This window comes from Tamandua tetradactyla, chromosome 15, assembly GCF_023851605.1.
Source record: "Tamandua tetradactyla isolate mTamTet1 chromosome 15, mTamTet1.pri, whole genome shotgun sequence".
Classification (NCBI taxonomy): domain Eukaryota; kingdom Metazoa; phylum Chordata; class Mammalia; order Pilosa; family Myrmecophagidae; genus Tamandua; species Tamandua tetradactyla.
The window spans coordinates 81,822,254-81,840,616 of record NC_135341.1 but is presented as its reverse complement, the minus strand read 5'-3'; the positions used below and the strand labels follow the sequence as shown (position 1 = coordinate 81,840,616).

The 18,363-nt window shown below is 41.6% G+C and overlaps 1 long non-coding RNA gene across 1 annotated transcript; it reads left to right on the top strand.

Annotated features, from left to right (window-relative positions):
• Positions 1 to 1,169: 1,169 nt before the first annotated feature.
• LOC143657634 (uncharacterized) lies at positions 1,170 to 14,362 on the top strand. Its single transcript, XR_013162934.1, has 4 exons — positions 1,170 to 1,328; positions 6,944 to 7,115; positions 11,405 to 11,507; positions 11,672 to 14,362. It is a non-coding gene; the product is annotated as an uncharacterized LOC143657634 (long non-coding RNA).
• The last annotated feature ends 4,001 nt before the right edge of the window (positions 14,363 to 18,363 follow it).

Genomic DNA, 18,363 nt, shown 5'->3' with positions numbered 1-18,363 from the left:
TTTACGATGTGTCCAAAAGCATGAGAGAATTAAGTACATAAGGACCTTCCCTATTCTCATTATGTGATGAAGAGTCTGAACAAGTCTACATGAAACAGTGACCTCGACAAACCATTATCCCACCACCCTCCCCAGCTGGAAGTGGCAGCTCTTGCCTGCCATTCCCAGCTGCCAGTGGCTCGTCCCTCTCCCAGGCTCTCAGCACTTTCTCCTTTGGGCTTGAATTATCAGGTTAAGTGTTTTATCTTCTTCACCAGATTGTGATGTCTTTGAAGCTGGGGACCACATTCTCTCATTTTAAAAATCTAGGCTTATCAGGGAGTTCCCTCTGAAACCCTACTGCTTTTCTAGATATCTTTTCTTTCCCCCTCTCTTTGGAGGTATTTGTGATTTTACAGTTAGAATTTCCTTTAATAAAGCCTCTGGAGCTATTTTTCCTTGCAAGGTATGGCTCTACAGTCATGGCTGTCTTTCTCAGAACATTCAGGTATTTAATTTCCTAAAGTCTAAGTCACCCCTTGGGTTCATATGATTGACATGATAGGTCTCTCCTGGCAACTGGAGACTTTTTTCTCTTACGTTGTTTAGCAAATTCAAAATAGCAATTCCATTCATTCTATCTCCTACCATTATAGCCAAACAGTTGTCAGAAAGGCAAGTCTGATGTTCTGTCTTTGGAAGTAGAAGCCTTCACAGTAAGTTCTAGGTAGCTGAGGCACCTACTGCCTACGGATCTTGCCCAGGTGACAAGAAACTTATCGGGCCACTGGAGAGTCCAACTGAACTCCACCTTGCACCTCTGGGTCAGGCAGGGACTCAGCTCCCTTCAAAAAGTGAGGAAGTGTTTGAGCAACAAAAATCCTAACTTTAGCCTGGACTAGGTAAATGAGTTTATAGGTATATTCACTGATTCAAAAAGGTGATATTCCAGCCCAGAACAACCCCAAGACGAAAGAACCTGCCAGGCAGAAAATTACCCATGAGCTTTAACTAGGAATTTACAAACAGAAGAAACTCCTTCACAACCGGTGCCCAGTCGGAATACCACCGCTGCGCAAAGACCGCAAGGAGGGCCAACGGCGTGGCTTAGAAGGTTCAGCAGACTCTCTCGAGATTTGGTTACCATGTAGTTTCAGCAGGGTCTCGCGAGAGCTGGTTACCAAGCGTGATTAGCCGAGGGGTGTTTTAATGAATGTCCGGCAGGCTGCCATACGCTTCCCTAAGGGAGGGATCCCTTCCCTGGATTGCCGCAGGTGATATAATGTGTTGAGAGGAACCTGGGGTGGCTCACAGGATCCAGGGAAGAATGAATTCGCATCTCTGGAAGGGTAAGAGCCCGATGCAGCAGTACCTGCGGCCCGTCTCTCTGAGGGCCACCATTGTGTTAAGGGGTGTTAACACCACTCCCAAACTTCAGCCTCCGGGTGTGGAACTGTTCAAGTTTCAAATGCCAGAAGAGAGACCACCTGGCCACTATCATTCAACCGATCCCTCTCATAAAGCACAGAAGTGGCCCTGATGGCCCACTTCTTTGTTGGGAACATGCCTAGAGAAGGGGAACTTGTGAGTTGGGCAGCCACTCTAGTTGGTTTCCACCCCACTGGACACTTGCTTCTTTGTCCCATACTGCTCGGAAACAAGCAATGCGGGCAAAAACGCTACCCAAGGCACTCTCTGAAGCAACTGCTCTTTCATCTGGGAAAAAGTTACAAGATCAAAGGGAAAAAAAAAATCACCAACGTGTAATTTTCTGGTATTTATGATGCTATCTTCTTTTACATGCTTACCTAGCATTTTAAGTTCTGTTATTTAACAGGCTAGAAATTCATGAGGCCAAGTATTTATTGCAATACGCAAATTTTATGTACCTAAACTGTGCAGCTGGGAATAGGCATTTTCTTAAAACATAGTGCAGTCCTCAAGGAAAAGACTCTAAATCAGAACCCTAGAAATTTTTATCCAACAAAAGAATTCAGGAAGAACTGGACCCTGGGTCGTTATTGGAAAGGGCCAGGGGCAAGAGAAGGCCCTCTTTCATTTATTTTTTCGTTAACTATTTAGTGAGCCCCTACTCCATTTCAGGCACTGTACCAGGCACAGAGGATGCTAAAGTGATCCAGACTGATAAAATCTCTGCTCTCAGAGATCTGTGACACACTATCAGACTAGCAGTAACACTCACTGGGGACATCGGGATGAGGAGGGGGAGGGGAGTAGAGCATCATATAGCAAGAACCCTCACTTAGATGGGGGACAGTGGTTCAAGGAAGGCTGAGACCTGAGAAGAGATGCATGAAGTCATATGAAGAGTAGGGGCAGAGTGTTTCAGGAAGAAGGGATTACATATACCAAGGCTCTGGGGCAAGAGAGAACATGGTGTATCCAAGGAGCCATTTTTTTTTAACATGGGCAGGCACTGGGAATCGAACCCGGGTCCTCGGGCATGGCAGACAAGCACTCTTACCTGCTGAGCCACCATGGTCCGCCCTATCCAAGGAGCTTTGAGACAGGAACTGGCTCAGGGAAACCTTGAGTTAGAACTTTATCTTGGGGGAAATGCGGAGTCCCTGAAGGTATAAAACAGGGGTACAACACTCTGGATGAAGAAAGGGAAGGGCTGGGGCTGGACAATCCCCCAGACCAGATACATAAGGATCCTGGTAAAAGAAGGCTCCAGAAGACCTCATTGACTGTTTCCAGAAAGCTCTACTGAGAGCTGGTGCTTGCTTCCCTAGGATTTAGAAGTTTTCTGGAGAGTCAGGGTAGGGTGTTGGAGATCCTGGAGCAGGATGGGGTGGCCAAGGCCAAGACAATACTGAGAGAAGGGTTTAGGAGGTCCTCACAGACACCATGAGGCTCCATACCCTGACCCAGGACAGAGGCCACCAGAGCCCCTGGCCAGGCACTCCCTTCGTTGGTATCTCTGTTAGTTGTACTACTAGCCTTGACATCCTGGTTCCATTCAGAAAGAGCTTCCTGATAATGACAAGTGTCATCAGGTGCTGGTGCTGGTGCCCGTGCTGATTTGGAAAACAGAATAGGCATAGCCCTTTGGCAGCATTGGTTCATCATCCCTGGGCAGGTGCAACAGCTGCTCTTGCTCCTGTCTCCTCCACCTGTAATTCCTCTTTTGCCTGGTTAGACCACAGGGTAATGAACTTTCTAGTTCACCGCCCATTTCTTTCTCTGCAGGGGGTGCTTCTTTGTCTGAGGTGGCCTGACTGACCTGCTGTGTTGTCACTCATTTAATATTTCTTTAGCTCGTATGGATGCAGCACTTTGCAAGACCTTTGAATTTGCTACAAATCTTGACTTCAAGAAACTTGTAATCATGTTGAATTAGCATATATTTAACATAGGACCTAGCATATATTTATCGTAGGACCTGCCATGGCCAGGCACTGTGCTGGGTTCTGGAAACATAGCAGTGGGGGTTATCCTAGAGAAACTGGTGGGGTGGGGGGTGGGGGAAGATGAGGAGGAGGCTAAGAGAGATGGCTAAAGACCATAAATTCTGTCACCTGTTCTTTCCTCAAAACTCGCACCACCAGAGTACTTGGTCTGAAAACTTTTATGGAAACCAGGAAGTGGTTGATATGCTAATCTGGACCGAGGATATTGTGAAACAAAGAGAAAGGAGCAGAAGCAGAGAGAACTGCTGGCATTTCCAGGCCTAGAACTCCCTTAGACTGAGAAACTGGGGCTCTGAGTTTATTTAGCTCACTTCTCTGCAACAGGTTGGGGGCAGCTGACATCCGACAGTCATATTCCAGATGCTCTGAACTGAGTCAGTCCATCAGGACCGATAGGTTTTCAGGTAGAAGCTGAGCCACCAGGCCTAGGTGAGGGACGCCAGTGCTTTCAGAGAAGGGGCACTACTTGACCTGACAGTGGGGAGGAATTGGAGTGTTAGTATTTCAGGTACTGTGAACTGGGGGGTACAGTGACAGAGGAGGACAGGGATACTCAGTCCAGGCTTGGGATCAGAAAAGACTTTTAGTGGAGGCAAAATACTGGCTGGGCTGGCTGGAAAGAAAATATTCCCGGCAGAGGGAACAGAATGTCAATAAATAGAGGCCAGGCTAAAGCACACTCTCAAGCTATATGTATCAACCTGGAGAGAGCACAAAAATTATAATGCTGAGTTAAAAAGGCAAGTTACAAATATATTTATAAAAATATACACATATATGTATATACACACACACAGTCCTATGTATGTTTCTATGACTTCACTTACATATATAAGACCTAGAAGGAAACACACCCAATTCATAAGAGTGGTACCTCTGGGGAGTGAAGAGGGGATTGAGGATGGAGGTGAAGGGGTGTTAAGCTTTATAGGTAGTGTTTTAGTTTCTAAAAGGAGAGTATATTCACGTATCACTTAGGGAATTAGGAACCTATAATACAAGGTGAAAATGCTAAGTGCTATGAGGCACATGGAGATGGAGTTCTGTGGGATATAAGGGGTGGGAGAGTGCACTTCCAGATGGAGAGTTGGAAGAAACTTCTTGAAGAAGGCAGCCCCTGCAGTGAAAGCGGGTCGGATTTGTCCTTGCAGAGATGGGATGGGCAAAGAGAATGGCGAGGGAGAAGGGGACAGAAAAATATGAGATGAACTAGGGAAAGCGCAATAGAAATGCATGAGAGGGGAAAAACGGGGGGTCGGAGAAAAAGCTGGTTTAGGTCTTTGTCGTTGAGGGCTGGGTTGAGAGCTTTGGGAGCTTTTAAGCAATGGAGGGCCTCAGTAGAGCTGGAAGCAAAGGGCAGAGCTGGGGGGAGAGAGGTCAGAAGGCTATTGCAGTGGTCCGGGGGGCAGTGCCAGCCCCATGCTGAGGCAGAGGCCGTGGAGAAGGGGCTGGAAGGTAAAGGCACTGTGGGTGCAGAAGGCCAGCAAGAGGTGTAACCTTTCACTGTAATTCAAACCTACAGCTCCTTCCCAGCTTCTTAGAAAGGTTCTTATCTCCCACCTTAAACCCTGTGACTGCTATTCAAGCTTTGAAGAACGGTGCTCTTTAAACTCACATCTCAGGAAAAGCTTTAGTTTTCTCGAAAATTCTTTATTAATTTGAATATCACCGCTTTCTGCCAACACTAAGAAGAGATTATAATATTCCAGTGGGACTTCCTTTGCTTAACATGAAAATAAACCTGACAGGAGGATTACAGAACTAAACAGGGGACGTTACAAGAAACACTAATTACCTCCCATTCTTTCTTCTCGCTAACTAAAACAACTATTTAGGCAAACAAAGAAACAGAGAGAAAGAGGGAGCAGAACTGAAGGATGTCTGGCTCTGCTAATCCCTGCTGCTTGATAAATCTGATAGGCTTCTTTGACATCTGAGAAGTAGGAGGTAGCTTTCCAGGAGCGCTTTGCATTGGGTTACCTCAGGTAACTGCTTTGCTGTTTGAATCAAACAGCTTTGGACTGAACATGTAATTTCTCTTCTATGAAGCCACCTTGGAATCCTCCCCTCTGACTGAGGTAATTACCCCTCGGCTGAGCCCAGAGCTCTCTGCTCCTTATTCTGTTAGAGCAGAGACCATGTCTGCACATACTGAGCTCAGTGAACCCCTAGCCCAGAGGGAATTCACATTCAGTACCCACCCGGACCAGCCCAGTGGCTGCATTTAAGGATTTAAATGCAGTTCATGACTGAGAAGTAGATGTAGGAGAAGAAGATGAGGGGACAGGGGTGAGAGGGGGGAGGAAGTAAAGGTTGGCCCTTGCGGAAGGGTTTTGGCTGTTGAAACATGGTCCTCTAGGTTCTGTATAAAGCTGTACACTTAAAAAAGAACTAGCCTTGTTTGCTTTGTTTATGTAAAAGAGATTCCATATTCAAATTTTGAATTCGGGACTCCAGAATATAGGGCAAGAGTCAATTGCCATCTCTCACCCCTGTCAGGTGCTTCTTTTCAGCAACCTTACAATGCAAGAATTCTTACAAAAAGTCCAAGAAGGCTGGAAAGTGCAGCATGGAATGAACGAGATCCAGTTTTCTAAAGAGTCAACCTGAGTCTGCCCACACTCACATCGGCAGAGCACGATAAAGTCTCATTACTGGTGTTCCAGGGTTACCCACCCCACCTTCCCTATTGAGGAAACAGGCTCTGTCTTTCTCTCTCTGACAGACTTGGAGCTTCTTGTTCTCAGTTGTCTTGGTTTTGACTTAGCTACTGCCTTGCAGTGCATCCTGCATTGTGTCTGGTCATGATCAGTGCCCAACCTGAGGGCTGATGCGATTGCAGGAATACTCAATCCTTCTGCATTTTCTTATGCTATTTATTGTTGTTGCCAAAATTCTACAAACCGTGGGACCATCACTCTCTTCCATTTCCGCACCTGCCTGTGTGTCCCTGAAATGCCTTCTGCCCAGAGCTATTAGTAGACAACTGGGACTCAGAACAATTTCCATTCCCAGTGTCACCTGAAACAGTTTCCCTCATTCCCATAAAAGCCTTTCTTTCATTTTAATTCTTGGCTGCATTGTCATTTGCCCACCTCGTGTACAGTGACTTGCTGTTTTGTTTGAGTATTTTATGTTTACCCACTTATCTGTTACAAAAATTTCTCAGGTATGTAGTGCTATAGTTAGGCAAACCAGTAAAATAATCTGAAAACCTAAAACAAAATGTGTGTGTTTATGCTTCTCAGTACCATCCCAAACAAGACAAAACAAATAACCTAATAATTTCTATGAGAATTATATTCAAGTTCACCAAAATAATTATTGATTTGCAAAGTGCTCATTTTCAGGAACTCAGTTGAGCAAAAAAAAAAAAAAAAAAAAATTGAAGCAAGAAATTGAAAGGAATAAACAGGAAAATAAAGTTTTGGATTACCAAAAATTAGATTAAGATTCCATTTAGGGATTAAGGACCTATGTGAGAGTAAGACCCCAAAGTAATTTCTTATCTTGTTTGTTTCAAACTGAAGGTGTGCCTCCTGATACCCTTAGATGGATTATAAGCCCATTATGGGGTGAAAATGAGAATTAGAGGCAGCAAAGAAAGTAGAATCTCTCCATCTCCTGTTGTGCTCCATCTTCTCTGCAAGGAAAGGGCAGCCCCAAACTGCCCAGAGCCCTGAGGCCTGGAAGAAGTCGGAGGTCTGTGAGTTACTCTAAGGGAAGGCAGGTGTCCTGTCCTACATGTGTATAGCGCAGGCATCCGGAGAACTTAGGGAAGGAAGTGCCAAACCCTTTACCCCATCTTAGAGGCAATAAGAGAATGACAGAGGTGCTGGAAGGCTGGATATAGACCAGAATTCCTCCCATTTCCTAAAATGAAAAAAAATATTCGATCTTGTTTTCTGTTATCCAGAGCTATCCAAATGTTTAGTGGCCTGCCTACAGAAATAGTGAACTTGCTGTCCCCAAAAGTAGGTGTCTGCTTGGTAGAGATTTTGTAGCTGAACTCTAAGCATCAGCCACGGGGTTCTCAACCAGGGCAGAACTTTCTCTGTGAGGGATCGTCTGGAAATGTGTGTAGGTACTTTTGTCATTATTGTGCTCAGGAAGATGAAATTAGATGCTCTTAAGTTTTACTGTAATATAGCAAGTTCAAAGTCTATGACTTTTCTTTTCAAAAGACCTGCATGGACTCTTCATCATGAATGAAAGCCTGGTACTATAAATAGAGTCACTCAGAGGTAATTAATAGGTTTATAGCTTTCCTCTCTGAATGAAAAAAAATAATAATAACACCTGAGGTCCTTATTAAAAAGACAAATTCCCAGGTCCCATCCCGCACTGCCTGAATCAGAATCTCCAAGGGAAGGGCTTGAGAAGCCCAGTGTCAATGGTTCTAAACCCCAGCTGCACACTGGACTCACCCAGGATGCCTAGAGAAGTCCTGATACCTGGGTCCCACCCTCAGAGATTGATGCACTTGGTGCATCATTGGGGGCTGGATTGTGCAAGCTCCCCAGGTGAGTCTGCTGTGCAGCCAGGGCTGAGAACCACAGCTCTGTATAAGAGCCCCATGTGACTGTTATCATCAAGGACATTTAGGGAACCTGCATTAAGGAATTAAGTGTTCATTGATGTCCCAGTTGGTTGCTGGCACTGGCAGATAGGAGCTGTGGTGGGGATGAAGTAATGAGACCTGTTGGAGAATCAAGAATATTTGGGCCTAAATGTGATTGACAATAGGAACCTAAAGTTGTTTCCACTGCTTTACTAGCATTGATTAGAGTTATCAATGGCATACCAAGGTTGGGGGCGGTGATGTCAGGAGTGGAGGGAAATTGGGGAGTATTTTATCATTCACATTGCTTAGGATTACAGGAGCATAGTGATAATAAAAATAAAAACTATGCTTAATCAGCTTTATTATTGCTTTTTAAAATAAAATGTTAATTTTAGAATGGTTTTAGGTTAACAGAAAGTTGCAAAGTTAGTACAGAGGGGTCCTGTATACACTGAACCCAATTCCCCCATTGTTAACATCTTACATGAGTATGATACATTTATCACATCTAATAAAGTAATAATGATTCATTGTTATTAACTCAAGTCCATACTTTGTTCAGGTTTCCTTAGGTTTAACCTTAATGCCCTTTTCTGTCTCCTGATACCATCTAGGAAATCATATTACTGTTAGTTGCCATGCCTCCTGACAGTTGTTCAGATTTTTCTTGTTTTCAATAACCTTGATGGCCTTAAAGAGTACTGGTGAGATATTTTGTAAAATGCCCCCTTCTCCCCAGTTTGGGCCATGATCCCTGAGAGAAGCGAAGCAAATGAGATAAACCTTACAATTGCCCCACCTTACTGCTTGGATTTTCTAGCGCAGGAAAGGGAAATGCGAAGAGAGTCCAGTGGTTTTCCTGAGCCGAAGAGACAGAGTTCAGCGTTCAGGAAGGTCAAAATTGCTAAAATTTGTGGGGTAGAGCACCAGAGAAGAGAGAGAGCTGCACAAAAAGAGAGCTCTGAGATCTGCAGAGGATTCCTCTTGAGTATTCAACAGAGTACTGACCAGAGCATGTGTATAAAGAAGCTCTAAGGCCAGGGAAAGACCTGCTGGAAAGAAGCTGGTATAACGAACTCTGGAGTTTGCAACAGGGTAGAGAGTAGTTTGCTCTTAGCAGCCACATTGGAGAAACCTCCTAACACACTACACATTGAGTAGTATTCTCTGAAGTGTATTGTCTAAATAGTGCAGTCAGATTATCCCCAAATTGAGAGTCTACTGGGCCCACCGAAGGGAGCTTAAATGCAAGCCTTGGATAGATTAAATGATTTCCAAGTAATTTAACTGCATTCCAAAATAAAGACCAAAAATATGCCAAGGAATATAAAAGCCTTACACCCAACAGCATAAAAACCACAATGTTTGACATCCAATAAAATATTATCAAATATGTAAAGAAGGAAGAACTATAATCCATAATAAGGAGAAAGTTCGATCAATAGAAAACAATGAAATCAGATTTTTTTTCAGAATGAATTTTTCCTAAATGAATCAGATGATGCAATTAGTAGACAAAGACATTAAAACAGCAATTATAAATTGTCTCTGTTCTAAAAGGTGGAAGAAAATGTGAGTATAAGAAGAGACATGAAATGTTTTCCAAAGACCCAACTTGAACTTTAAGAGATAAAAAATGTGAAGTCTGGAATGAAAAAATACACTAGTAATATTAGCAGAATAAAAATGCAGTGCAAATGATTAGTAGACTTGAAGACTGCAATAAAAACTATCCAAAATGAAAAACAGAGAAAGAAAAGACTGAGCAAAAATTAAAACAAAGCAAAACAAAACACAGCACTGCACTGTGGGGCAACATCAAGTGGTCTAATATATGTATAATTGGAATCCCAGAAATAAAGATGGGGGATGCAGGAAAATATCTGAAGAAATAATGGCTGAAAATTTTTCTAAATATGATGAAAACTATAAAACCACAGCCAAAGATATTTACATATTGGAGGTAGTATTGTGCAAAACCAAAGATTATGGTCTTGGAAAAGTCAGACCTACATTTCAGACCCGTTTTACAAGATCCTATCTGTGTGACTTGGATGACTGGCTTGAAGTGTCTAAGCCTTAGTTTATTCATTGGCAAGATAAAGACAAATTGTAAAATTAATTGTTTCATGATTTTAAATTGAAAAATACTGCAAAACAAACTAAATATTTATCTAAAGACATGGTTAAATTAACTGTGGTATAGCTGTGGTGTGGATGCTATGCAACTGACAAATAGAGGAAGGTTTTTAAGAATTGGCATGGAAAGGTCTCCAATAATACTCTTATGTGAAAATGCAGGCCACAACACTATGATTGCGTTTAGATATTCTTAATTGAATTATTCTATTTCAGTTTAACAACAACATAAAAAATAAGAGCTTGAGATTTTATATAATTTCTTTCTTCCATGAACACATTTAGCCTCACAACAGAAAAAGAGAGAAATGGAAGCAATATTATTGTAGGACTAAGCCCCAGCCTAAGCTGATAGAGGAAGAGCGAAATGTTTAAAGTCACGAGAACTGGTGATGATACAAATCTGAACAAATCACCCCCTTGCTTCAAACCCTTATTGTGGCTCTCTGTTGCCAAGGGATTAAAATCTAAGCTCTGGGGAGAGATCCTAAGAGTCTATATAATCTAGCCCTGCTTCGTTTTCCACCACATACTCCTGAGCCATGCTTACTCGTCTGGCACACTGGAAAATTCTTATTCCTCTGTACTTGGATTAATCATCAGGGATGATTAGTACATTACTTGTCTGTGCTCTTCCTTCCCTTCCCTCAAGAGTTAACCACTTGCCCCTCTGCTGCCTCTTACCTATGCATAGCCCCATTATGTCTTCTATTAGAATTTGATGCAACTGTATGTTCTATTGAGAAAGGGAACTGGCAACATTCATTTTTGAGGTCTCAGTGTAGTACAGGGCCTGATCTATAGCATGTGCTGAGTAGCTATTTTTTTAACAAATGAATGAATGAATATATGGAGACTTCAACTCTGTACAGCTACTAGAAATCTCATTCATAGTGGAAGTCTGTTCATATTGGAAATATGGATTGATAAATTCTTAATTATCTTAATGCTTTCACCTCTGAAGATAAAGAAGCAACAAGAACTTTTGGTCTGGATTCAGTTCTAACATGGAAGTGCTGAAAACTTCAGGAAAAAATGGTCATGTTGGAAATATTAATAGATGGTACCGCAGGTATTAAATGGACAAAACTATAAGAAAACATCTTTAAGACAAAATTCAAATAAAATCACACAGCTAGAAACTCCACAGAGGAAGATGCTGGCCAACAATTTCTTAGCCTAAAATATTAGGTAGTGAGGTTTCATCATTATATGTATTCAACAAGAAAAGTTGATGACTTCTCAAGTCCTTTGCAATTCTAAGGTTTCATGATTCTATATTTTCCAGTCCCCATACTGCAGTAGACAGAGATAAAACAGAATTCAGATTCAGTCTCTCCCCTAAGTGAAAAAGAAGCTCTCTGAAAACTGGACGGAAAGTGGGAAGGAAGGTAAGAGACACAGAGGGGGGGCCACCCACGCGGGATATGAGAAAACAGATATTGAATGGCAAAGTTGGTTTGCCTTGATTCTTGGCATGCCCCTGGACACATTTCTAGCTCCTGTAGTCTAAGAAAGAAGGCCAGTTACAGATTTTTGATGTCTTTGTCCTTAGGCCACTTTGTTCTCGGGACTGAGACTCTACTGAGATCTTTTTCTGCTGCTTCTACATCGCCTGGTAAATGTGGTTTCTTAGCAGCATGTGCCTTCTGACTATCTGAAGAGGTTCACCCTTGCTGGTTCCTATTCAGAGCCATAATGTGGAAACTGGGATGAAATATCAGCTGCCCATCACGCTTAATCTGTGCTTAGAATATCTTCTTTGAAAGGAATATCGGCACTGGGATACGGTCTGCAATAATCAGGCCTGCTTTCTTATACAAACCACATCATTGGTTTCCCGCCCCACCTTTTTTTTTTTTAATTGAGGTAGTTACTCAGTTATACTAAACATGGAATAAAGTGAAATAAATAAATATTTAAACTCAGAGTGCACTGAGTCTTTTTACTGTCAAGCTGGCTCAAATGTTCTCAAAGTTTATCGGAGAGCTTGGTTGCCCTGGTGAAAATAGCATTGTGCAGTGAAACAGAAAATAAGATGTCATGGCAAACTAAACATCTTCACTTTCTGGACATAGATAGAAGTTGACTGGAGCGTAGAGAGGGGCCTGGAGAAAGAGCAGAGTGAGGAAGCCCGGCTTCCGGCCCCATGCTTTGGGCCTCCCTGGGGCTCAGGGGAACAGTGACGGAGAGTCACTGACACCTCGGGCTCCCGCTGTAGGCTCCGGTAGCTACTGGCCTGCTTCAGTCCACACGTAGACGCCCCTTCATATATTGTAAAAATGAAGATGCTTAGTTTGCCATGACATCTTATTTTCTGTTCTACTGCACAGTGTTATTTTAACCAAGGCAGCTTACTTCCTCCTTGAAAAACTCACTGAGACTTAATATCTGCAAGTGACTCCCTTTAAAACGAATGGATATTAAAATCACTCTGTGTGTGTGTGTTTGTGTGTAGAAAAGAATAGGGATGAAAAGCGGAAGGGATTGAAGGGAAAAGGAGGAAAAGGATAGATCTACGTTCACTTATTAGCTTGTTATTTAACCTATTGAATCCCTAGTTAAAAATAGGGGACAATACTACTAACCTTAAAGTGCTGTTATGAGGATTAACTAAAATACCTGGACCATATCAAACACCCTGTAAATAAAATTAAATTAAGCACTCCATAAATGTTAACTGTTATTTTATTATCTACAAAAAGGTAAGGAGGAAAGGAGGGAAAACAGAAGAGAAACTTAAAAATTGAAGAACCCATTGGAGGCCAAAGAGATAATTTTATTTTTCACAAAGATTGAATCTCTGAAGCCAAAATCATTCATTCATTCATTCATTCAGTAAGCTAGGGCAGTTGCTACCTTTAGGAAACTTGAGATTTGGCTGAGAAGATGAAGTAAGCATTTATGAAACATGGAATAACAATAATGGACAGTGTAGGATGGTACCATATTGGTGCTCCACTAACATCCCCTCAAATCCCTTTACCATTTTCCTGAATACTGGTTTCTGGGATGCTTTCATTCCCGACAGCTCAGACTAGCACCTCTTTGTTAGAGGGTTGCTTTCAGGCACCCACTGTTCCTGCTGACTAGGGATTTTTAATTAACTTGGGAGTAACCCTTACCCGATGACTGACGAGTGACAATCTCGCTTGGCCTCTTTCCCTTCCTGGTCCTCCTTCCTCACTCCCTTACTGGTTTTCAAACATAACTTAATAAACCACTTTAGCATGAATTCTCATCTCAGACTATTTCTGGAGAATCTAGTCTTAAAGCAAGGATGACCCAGGTTACAATTAGTTGTTCTCAAAAGAGTGTTTTGTCTGTTATTTCTAAATTCTGAGATACTGAGATATTTGTGTATGACCTGGTCATTCCCTGAAACTTTGGGTATGTATGTAAGACCTGAGATTCTGTGTTAGAGGACTGAAGCTATGAAAGTCAGCAGTACCCCATACAGCAACTGTTAAAAAAAGCTGAAAAGGTGACCAGGCTTCTACTAGAGATATGAATGAAGCTGATCTGGATAGGACATAGATAAATCAGATTACAGGATAAAGGATGATATGGTCCATATTTTAAAACTTCAACTCCTGTGTGTGACCAAAGGAAGGGATGTTTATTTGGTGCAAAATTTATATTTTAGGTAGTGCATTATCTAATTTAACTTTTATGGTTGGTTTATTTGAACACCATAATTATATGGAATCTTGAATAGGGTGTGAGATCCTTTTAGTTTGTACAGGTTAATGTGATGCCCTGTTATATTTTATGCAGAGAATAAAAAAGTACTTGCAAATTCTCCTTGGGGCACTGGGAGAAAAGAGGAAATAGTCAACTTCCCCATCTGGGGAATTCCTGATATTCTCACAAGCAGTGGGGACTACCAATTCAACAGGATGAGGCCTTGATCTTGGGGTTTGCCCCTATGAAACTTATTCCTGCAAAGGAGAAGCTAAGCCTACTTATAATTATGCCTAACAGTCACCCCAAGAGAACCTCTTTTGTTGTTCAGATGGGCCTCTCTAAGCCAACTCAGCAGGTGAACTCACTGCCCTCCCCCTCTATGTGGGATATGACTTCCAAGGATATAAACCTCCCCAACAGCATATGCCAGAACTCCTGGGATGAACTGGACTCAGCATTATAGGACTGTGAATGCCTTCTTGACCAAAAGGGGAAAGAGAGAAATGAGACAAAATAAAGTTTCATTGTCTTAGAGATTTCAAACAGAGTTGATAGGTTTTCCTGGGGGTTATTCTTATGCATTATATAGCATCCTTTTTAGTTTATAATGTATTGGAGTGGCTGGAGGGAAGTACCTGAAACTGTTGAACTGTGTTTCATTAGACTTGATTCTTGAAGACGATTGTATAATGATATAATGTTTACAGTGTGACTGTGTGATTGTGAAAACCTTATGTCTGATGCTCCTTTTATCTAGAGTATGGACAGATGAGTAAAAACAAAAAATGAAGAAAAATAAATAAATAAATAATGGAGGGATAAGGGTAAAAAAAATTGAGTAGTTTGAAGCAGTAGTGGTCAGTGAGAAGGAGGAGTAATGGTTATGGGGTGTATGAGTTCTTTCTTTTTCCGGAGTGCCGCAAATGTTCTAAAAATGATCATGGTGAAGCATTTACTACATGAAGATATTGTGAGTGATTGTACACCATGTATGAGCCGTATGTGTGTGAAGATTTTTCAATAAAAATTTCTTTTTTAAAAAGAGTGTTTTGTAACTCAGTTTGGAACTTAAAAACAAGCAAAAAACTCTTTTGTAGAAAGTTCTTAAAAATGTTGTTGGAACCCACAAAGCTTATTTAACCCATAATGTAATTAAAATACTGAGCACTTACAGCAAAACACTCCACAGAACCTTATTGTTGTACTAGGAACAAAATGTAACCGGGGGGGGGGGGGTAAGATATTTTTTTATAAAGCAAGGTTTTGTTTACCTTGAATCTCAGTAAGGATTTTGTCTGTGAGGGAATATCCTGGCTCTTTGAAGAATGTGAAAAGTTGATGAAAAGGATTCTTTTTCTTTAGTTTTTCTGCTCTTCCCTTCATGCAAATGTATCACAGTTAAGTACCACTCTTACTTTTCAAAGCAACAAAGCGGCCTTTTGGAAAACAAATACTATAGGGAGCAGGAGGCATAAAGGAGAACAGCGGAGGGAAAGCGGGGGGAGGGCTTAGAAAAGGGAAGATATTGTTCTAAAGGCCAGAGCAGGGGTAAGAAAAGAGGGAAAGGAGATTCAAGAGAAGGATTGCAAATTGGGAAAAGGAGATGTAGAGGAAGGAAGACATCAAGCTGTGCACACAGAAAGGTAAAAATAACTGGTGTGCATTCCCGAAGTGGCCATGGCTGGAGGTTAAAAATTAGGTGGTGTTTTTGTTTTCCAGCTACTACAACAAATGCCATAAAATGGGTTGGCTTAACTGCAGGAATTTATTGGCTCCCAGTTTCAGTGGCTAGAAGGCTGGGCTCCTCGTGGGGTTGCATCTTCTGGCTGGCCATGAATCTCTGGGGTTCCTTGGCTCTTCTGTCACTTGGCAAGGCTCATGGTAGCATCTTCTGTTTTCTCTTCCATCTTCTGTTGACTTCCAGTTTCTGGCAGCTCCCAGTGACTTCTCTCTCTGTGGCCTTCTCTTTATGTCTTCAGTAGTAGAATTAAGACCAATCCTGATTCAGTTGGCCCACATTTAACTGAAGGAACCTCAAAAAAAGTTCCTATTTACAATAGTTTCACACTCACAAGAATGGATTAAGATTAAGAACATGTTTTTCTGGAATATATAACTACAAACCACCATATGTGGGAAACTCAGAAACAAGGAATTGGAAGTGAAGAGAAGAATGTTACAGAAAGGCTTGAGGAGGGTCAAATGAAGAGAACATTTTCATGCCTTTCCATCCCTGTTACCATCTCCTTTCTATTCCAGGTCTATCCATTTTTGACTAAAGGATTGACTACCCTGTTGGCCTGTTTAGAGGCCTAGAGTTAATGTAATGGACTTCTGAGTCTCTTTCCCTCAGCAAAATAAATGCCCGTAATCATTGGCTGTGATATATGGTGACTGATGTTTCACTTTTTATTTTGTGTTTAAGTCAAAGGATTGCAGTAAGCAACTTCTTTCTGAGACCATGTTATTGGCTGGAGTGTCCCTCTTGTCCCTCTTTTGGCAACTTTTTTTTGCCACTCATATAACTATAGGGGTAGGAACAGGTGAGATGAATTAAAACAATCACTGATGGTATAGGAATAGAATAATTCACTTCAGGGAAGTTGGGTGATTTATTTTGAAGTTAAGTTTTATTTGTTTAGAATCATTGATGAGTTTCTTTGGGGCAGAAAGATTAGCAGCCTCTACTCTTCCAGCATTATCTAGAATTAAAGAGTCAACGTAAGAAAAAGCTAAATTGCTTTGCATTTTAAGATTATAGGAGATGGGGTGGAGAGGGGATTAACAGTTGGAGTAAGGGACAGAGGAAAAAAATGCAAGAAAAAGAGGGACAAGAGACACTCCAGGCAATAACGTGGTCTCAGAAATTTCCTCTTGTGAAGAATAGCTGATAGAGTTCTAGAAACAATAACTTCTGACACTTCAATTTTATATAATTGACTTGTCATATGCTATAGAGCCTAGAATATTCAGGGACTCTGGATGAAAGCACTAAAGTACTTCTCCTGTGGTGGTTGGGTTCTGGTGTCAACTTGGCCAAATGATTATGCTCACTTGTCTGGTCAGGCAATCACCGGCCTGACTATTGCTGTAAGGATATTTCGTGGCTGGCTGATTAAATCATCAGTCAGTTGATTGCATCTGTGGCTGATTACACCTGTAATCAACTAAGGTGTGTCTCCCACCAATGAGGTAATCCAATTAGTTGAAGGCTTTTAAGGAAGGAGAGAGACCTTTTTCACTGCTTTTTTAGTCAGTGAGTCTCTCCTGTGGAGTCCGTCCAGACCCTTCATTGGAGCTGCCAGCTTCACAGCCTGCCCTGCGGAGTTGTACTCTTCCATTCCCATAGTTGTGTGAGATAACTTTATACATTTTATATTTACAGATGTCTCCTGTTGGTTCTGTTTCTTTAGAGAACCCTGACTAACATGCCCGCCATGTCAAAAGCAGTCTCAAATACTTTTTATTTATATATTAAAGGAAAGATTACAGCATGAGGCTCTAAGACAGAGGGCCAAAATACCTGTGGGAATCAGGTAGGTCATGCCAATGTGCGAGTTGGCTATTAGGAATCAATGCAGGATGGTGGAATGACAGGGCCTGTCCAACTGAACTGGACTGTGATCCACCTGAAGGAATTCACATTGTGATTTTAAGAAGAAACCTGAATTGGTCAAATAAAACATGATTAAGGACTGGGTTCAGTATGAAAGTTGGCAAATCTAAAATTTGCACTGAAATTAGGAACACCCAGGAGCAAACACTTGTGTTACACAACTTTTGTTTGTTGAGTACAGACTTGTTCTTTCCTCCCTAGTCGATGTGGATGTGAAGCTACAGAAAGACCTGTTGCTATAATGAAGATATATCAATCTTCATCCTTCAATTAAACCAGCTTCATCCCTCAATTAAACACCACACCAGACGAATGTCCTCAATGCCTTTGGAATTTGGACCTCCAAGGATGTGATGGTTCTTACCCTAATTTCTGCTGTGGGAACCTTGAAAACCTTCTCAAGCATCTTAAATAATTAACCTGTCTATCTGTGGAACCAGATCCCTAAACTCTCCCTGTCTCTTTAAATGCCTTCTAGAGTTGCAAATCAAAGCATCTGATTTCACAGGAGAAAGCATCTCTGCTTGTTACTGCTTAGTCTGGCCTGGCCACTGGTGGTGTCCTTGGATTCCTAAGAGAAACAAGGAGTACTGCTCCAAAAAACAATTTCAGCAGAAGCCTTTTCACATACTGCTGATTTCCAGGTTGCTGGATATTTGGGTATAAAAGAAAATGCATTTGAAACAAATTCTTTCAAAATATAAAAATTATGAGTGGGTGATTATTTGTAGTTAATAATGTAAACTATGTAAAACTTTCAACAGAGTTTATCCAAAGTATACTTTATGAAATAAGTAAGTACCTGTGGTAGATTGAAAAAACAGGCACAATTCTCCACCCCTACCTGTATATCCCTTGCAATGTGACTTTGCAGTTCCTCTCATTAAGAGGTAGAGTCTATTTTTCCATGTCTTGAATATGGGCTGGCCTTGGATTTGCTTTAG